The sequence below is a fragment of the Sardina pilchardus genome, chromosome 3, assembly GCF_963854185.1.
Source record: "Sardina pilchardus chromosome 3, fSarPil1.1, whole genome shotgun sequence".
In the NCBI taxonomy this organism is placed as follows: Eukaryota; Metazoa; Chordata; class Actinopteri; order Clupeiformes; family Clupeidae; genus Sardina; species Sardina pilchardus.
In genome coordinates this window covers 8,756,938-8,764,016 of record NC_084996.1, presented here as the reverse complement: position 1 = coordinate 8,764,016, position 7,079 = coordinate 8,756,938, and positions in this window count along the sequence as shown.

Below are 7,079 nucleotides of genomic sequence, written 5' to 3'. Positions count from 1 at the left end.
CATCCATGTAAACCAGAGCCCTTAAGGTCCATAAAAGGGCTGATATTAGTTTTATATCAGGTTGTGTGCTGGATTATACTTACCTCAGAAGTCACCCAAGTGTGGTCACTTTACTGTATGTAATAGTTGACAGATGTGCTAAATGATAAAATGCACTGTAATTATGACACTATGACACACACACACACACACACATTCTGGTTTTGCCTGTTTTTGATGCCATGAACTAGCCTAGAAATCTAGATTCTAGACACTCCCTAATCTAGCAACTCTCCGTTGGTTAGCGAGCTGGAAAAATTAAACTTCTATCAGGACAATCACATCGTGTATAGAGTCGCTGGGCAGGCTTAACATAATGACGACTGACCTGCGACCATAAGTTGTGACTGTTAACCGTGAATTCCCCATCCTGCTACTTCAAAACAAGAAGATGGTTATACGTCACCTTCTTTGTTGCTCTGATTGGTTGTAGGCCTAGCACTATCCTATTGCGTGGAGAGTGAATTTGATAGACAACCGTTTATCCCACCCCTCCGATTGAGCCCTGCCTATGGTGAGTTCCCAGACTCTACAGTACATCTTGATGTGGGTCTGGCTCGTCAGGCTAGCCATGAGCATCAATTCAATTTAATTACATTTTCAATTTAATTCAATTCACTTTGTGCGCCAACTCAATCTCAATTTCTCTCTGCTCTCCTCTCGCCTCTCTGTCTATGTTCCACATCCTCTTGGCTGAACTCTTTTTTCTTTTTATCTCCTCTAGTCTCCAAGGCCTCACTGTTGGGACCCTGCTGGACTCTCCGCCTGTAGAAATGACCGGCCTGTCGAAATGACCGGCCTGGTGGGCGCGAGGGGGGCTGCCTTCAGCAGCGCCGCGCTGACCAGTTATTTACTTGTTTTGCGCCAGGAAATGAGTGCCGATAGCAAGAACAAGCTTGGGAACAAAGAGGGAAAAAGAAAAGCAAACACTAAGATCTAATCTTTCGCTCTCCCTCCCTCCCTCTCTCCCTCCATCTCCCAGCCTCGTCCCCGCCATAAAGACTCTGGTCCCATTTTCAAAGACTGGGAATAAACGGACATTTAATTGTCAAGGGAGCGCAGCCCCTCTTGGGTTTCCATGGTCTGTACTGTATCGACACAGAGTCTGGAACCGTTCGCATTCAACACGTTAGGCGTTTACATTCTACACCGATGTTTATTTCAACGGCCGCGTATCACTTAGGCTACAGAATGCAGATTAGGGTATCGCATTTAGAGATATTAGCGTCATCGGAAATATTTGTGTGCTGAATTCCAATTTATGAAGTCCAAATCATTTATGAAGCATAAACAGAAAGTATATTGGTCAAGCGATCACAAAAAATTTTAGATATTCTTCACAGGAAGAGGCACGGTGCCACTTGTGAAGTTTCAAAAAGTGACACTGGGTGCCAAAAAAGCTTTTATTGTTCATTGGGAGGGAGAGGATTAGCATTAGCTCTGACAGCTGCAGGCCCTCTGACCTGGCCTTTAAGCAGGCTCACCCCTTAGCCTGCTAGCCCTCGAGCTGCTGCCCAGGCCCACAGCCCACTGGGTCCAGATCTACCCAGACAGAGGACCGAAATTCGGAGAGTTGCACTGACGTGTGTTAATGCCATATAATGATGGAATACAGTGCAGTCACATGACTGACTTTTGAGTTTCTGTTGATATCAGCCAAACAGCGACACAAGAAGAAAGAAGAAACATACATGAAATGGGCACGACAAGGTGAAGGTGTTGCTTTATGATTTTAAATCAAAGGAGCTTTTTTTGGTGCCTGATGATTCTCAAGGTGAAAGGGGAGTGCTGTGCATCACTTTCCTGCTAGCTATAGCTAGGCTAGCATCCTGCTGCATTCACAGTCAGAGGCCACAGTCAGGTATGGATGTTCCTCCTGAATTTCTCTCTCTCTCCCTCTGTGGTGGGCGGCCATGTTGGAATGCTGCTGTAGGCTGCACTGGATGGCACGATGATCTGCTGACCTGGTCTTGTGCCCCCTTCAGCCCGTACAACTTTAACCCTCACCCTAGCCACCCCCACACATCCACCACTCACCATAACCACCCCCACACATCCACCGCCCCAATTCTTCTCTAAAACCTCTCATCAATCCCATCATGCCCTCTGATGCTCACTCACCTGTGACCCCGCCAGGACCTGCCCTGACCTTTGACCTGGTGTGTATGGGGATGGGGGGGGGGTCAGGATTAGATGCAGGGTAAAGCAGAGAAGCGATGGCTGTGGTTGTGGCTGGGGCTGGGGGTGGGGGTAGTGGATAGTGGGTAGTGGGGAGTGGGTGGGGGTGGGGTTTGGTGCTTGTGGGACGATGCCCGTGACCTCCGGGGGTCTTAGCACGGGTTGTGCCACGTACACCCTGTGGCAACCCTACCCCCCCTCCACACGTTCATTAGCAACAACACAGCAGAGTGGAGGCATGGGGGTCGATTCTCACAGAGATGAGAGGTGGTGTGTGTGTGTGTGTGTGTGTGCGTGTGTGTGTGTGTGTGTGTGTGTGTGTGTGTGTGTGTGTGTGTGTGTGTGTGTGTGTGTGTGAGCATGCGTGTGTGTGTGTGTGTGTGTGTGTGTGTGAGAGTGTGTGTGGAGGTGGGGGACGTGCTAATCAATTAAGGCTCTGCTGGAGCAGTGGAGGAGGAGAGGGGGAGGAGAGGAGAGGAGAGGAGGAGGAGGGTCTGGGGGGGGTCTGTTGGTCGGTGTCTTAATTAGCCCTCTCGTTAAGCACACAGGGAGCTCACAGCACTGCAGAGACTGAGGCCACAGGCTCAGTGTGCAGAAAGGAGAGCAGAGTGGAGGAAGAGAGGGAGGAGGAGGAGTGGAGGAGGAGAGGAGGAGTGGAGGAGGAGGAAAGAAGGAGAGGAGGGACATGAGAGAGGGTTGGCACAGATCTCATGCCCTGAGGGCCATGTTTGAAGCAGCAAAACTGGAAACAAATCTAGTGGAACAAAACACACACACACACACACGCACACACACACACACACACACACACACACACACACACACACACACACACACACACACACACACACACACACACACAGACAAAAAAAACCCATACAATCATAGACAAATACCGACAAGTTCACACTCACACACAAACACACACACACACACACACACACAATACAGGCACAAGTATGCGTGCACGCACGCACACACAAACACAGACAGACACACATGCACAAACACAGACAGACAGACAAAAAGGCGCATAATCATTGACAAATACTGACAAGTTCACACACATACACACATACACAAAGCAAACTACGCACACACACACACACACACACACACAGACACACACACACACACACACACAGACACACACACACAGCAAACCGCACACGGTTCCCAAATCCCCACAGGAAGTCCATGACAAAGTTAAAAGATCACAGTTGTGGGCCGGTAGCTAATCTGGGAAAGCCTAATTCTCTGCTGAGTAAAAGGGAGCAGGCAATTAGCCGGGTGTTAGACTATTTACAGGGAGAGCCACGCTGCACTGGCCTGTGCTGTGCTACGCTACGCCGCGCTACGCCGGCCAAGAATGGCAACTTTGCTGGATTTGGAAAAATGAAGTGAAATGAGCAACTGGCAGCCGGTCCTAAGCTCCCATTTGAATAGACTTAATGAAGGCCTGGACGGCCCTGCTTCTCATTCTCAGGCCATGTTGTCATTGGCACACAGTGTTCCCATTCAGAGTAGTGTTGAATACACACACACACACTCACACACACACACATGTACGCTCACATACACACATACAAACGGACGCTCACACTTATAAGCTCATATACACATACACACTCATACACATACCCACACGTACGCTCACACACTCATAAGCTCACATGTACACACACTACATACACTTTGGATGAAAAGTGTCTGCTAAATGTAATGTACAGTAATGTAATGTACTGTACACACACACACACACACACACAAAACTCCACTTGAACTCTGTCAGGGAGGCAGTGGCTGAATGACGAAACCACAACGGAGACGAGTCCCCTCTCTTCATCCTCCACCCCTCTTTTCATCCCATCTTCATCCTCCACCCCTCTTTTCATCCCATCTTCATCCTCCACTCCTCTCTTCCTCCCATCTTCATTCTCCACATCTCTCTTCCATGTCTCTCTTCATCCTCCACTCCTCTCTTCCTCATATCTCTCTTCATCCTCCACTCCTCTCTTCCTCCCATGTCTCTCTTCATCCTCCACTCCTCTCTTCCTCATATCTCTCTTCATCCTCCACTCCTCTCCTCCTCCAATGTCTCTCTCTTCATCCTCCACTCGTCTCCTCCTCCTCTGTCTCTCTCAACTCTTCTCCTCAGAGGATCCACTTGTTTATTTGTGTGACAAGTGGAGCTCACACTCCCTCGCACGCACGCACACACACACACACACACACAAACACACACACACACACACACACACAGACGCCTCAGTGTGGGAACCCCCTGCAAACACAGCCACGGGCGCCAGCGGCACACACCACAGGCAGTAGCCTGGAGGACTCCACTTTACACACACACACACACACACACACACACACACATAAACACACACTCACATAACATAACATAAACACACACACTCACTCTCTCTCTCTCCCTGTCACACCACCACAGCACAGCAGCACTGAGAGAGAGAGAGAGAGAGAGAGAGAGAGAGAGAGAGAGAGAGAGAGAGAGAGAGAGAGAGGAATGAGGGTTAGGCAGAGTAAAAAAGAGGAAGAGCAAAGAGCACCAGCAGGAGAGAAAGAGACAGAAATAGAACGCGAAAAAATGCGAATGAGAGAGTGGGAGAGAGAGTGTGAATGTTTGTGTGCACGCCGAGGAAAAGAGGGATTAAAAAAACGATGTTAACAAGGCCTGTGATGGCCCTCCCAATCTATAATCTCCAGCAGTTCCCTCTCATTCCGAAGGAACACGCTGCGAGACACACTCAACCCGGAGAATGGGAGACCATCATCATCACCACCATCATCATCATCAGTCCTGGAACCCCTCAGGGCTTTGGCAGAGAGAGCGACTCAGTCCTTTTGGCACGTTTCGTGGGAGACATGCGGTCATCCATCCAGCAGCCTCTGGTCAGTCACAGAGCCCATGGGGAGATCCTGGTCCATTTTAGTCATGCTGGGGATCCCTAGTAATCCAGCGCCTGCGTCATGCTCACCTTTCTAGCTGTAGTCACCGGAGACTGGCTCTGCTGATTCCATGGCATGGTGTGCTGCTTTCAGCCTTACTCATAGGTCAGCATGGTTATGTTGAGTCTGACTGCATGGAATTGGTCCAAAAGGGTTCAAATGGGAGCTATAGCAGAATGGGCTGCGGTGAAGATGGTCCTTACTGAAGACTCAGCCAGAGGGAGAGGATGACCTCAAACACATACACAGAGAGAGAGAGAGAGAGAGAGAGAGAGAGAGAGAGAGAGAGAGAGAGAGAGAGAGAGAGAGAGAGAGAGAGAGAGAGAGAGAGAGAGAGAGAGAGAGAGAGAGAGAGAGAGAGAGAGAGAGAGGTCGTGTGACACACAGGATGGAGAAAATGGGAACAAAGTGAAGCACAAAGGACAGAATGAATAAATAAATAAATAAATAAATAATGTGGTGGCGTGAGGAAGGGAGAAGACAGAGGCGGGTTTGGGTGCCAGCACTGTTCAGGGCATGACGGACACAAACACTGAACAGCAGCCCTGACAGCCAGTTCCAGTAAATCACTTCCTTGCTCGAAGCGCCGTCTCTGTGTGTGTTAAAAGTAAACAAGCAAATAAATAAATACATAAATACAAATAGACTTTTTTTAAATCCTCACAGTGGAATTTGTTTTATTTTGGTGAACTTAACCGCATTATTGTTGCATGTCTGTACCCGACTGTATGTACAGTATGTGTGTGTGTGTGTGCAGGAGTGTGCTGTGTCATAGTGCTAATATTCATGACGTATGTGTGCATGCAACATTTGTGTGTGTGTGTGTGTGTGTGTGTGTGTGTGTGTGTGTGTGTGTGGACGTGTATAGATTCAGGGCGCATTCCTGGGTTGCTTTAGCGCTCTCTAAGAGGAGGAGGAATGTGTCAAAGCCCCGGCTTTACTCCGCTGTGCATTAACGAGCTGAGAGATCCACGACCCAGACAGCAGCAGCCCCTTCGGTCCGCATCCGGCCCTCTTCTGGGACAGACTCCAGCCGGATCAGAGCAAGGTACCCTCCCCAGAGGACGTGGGTTAGCAACTTAACTTGGGTAAATTCACTAAGGCTATGTCCACACCAAGCCGAGCTAAATCTGAAAAAAAATGTCAAAACCTTCTACAGCCAGAGCGCTGATACACCTTGGAGGGGTTTCCTGCTGGTTGTGTCTTGAGCAACCCATGTCATGACAACCACCCACCATTAGAGTTCTCAAAAAGCATTTTTTGGTTAAATGTTCCTAGGTTTATTAATAAATTATTTGGTTATATATGGTTATGTTAGAGTGACTGACAGGTGAAAGGGTACATACAGTATGTGTGCTTGTCCAAGCTTGGATGCAATAAAAAAAAACAGGACACACTATGGTCTTCAGGAGCTTTGATTTTATTTGCTCAGAATAAGATGACAAAACCTGTATATGGCAAAGTGAGTGTGTGTGTGTGTGTGTGTGTGTGTGTGTGTGTGTGTGTGTGTGTGTGTGTGTGTATTTGTGTATGTGTGTATGTGTCTGTGTCCATATGTACGTGTGTATTTTGGTTTCAGAGAGAGAAATCTGCACTACTGTTTCCATAATGACTCTACTAACTGATTGCCTTACATCAAAGGAGCGAAGTGTCTTATTATACATGGTCGATGTACATAAAAACTGTATCATACAAGCTTTTATCTTTAGGCCTTCAAGCATAAACATAAGAGATGATTTTCCGTAACAACACAAAACCAACTCATTATCCCCCCCAAAAATAATTAAAGTCCTGAGTGTGTGTTTACAGTATGTGTGTGTGTGTGTGTGTGTGTGTGAGAGAGAGTGTGTAGGGATGTCCTTGTGATAGTGTGCATGTTTGCACATGAC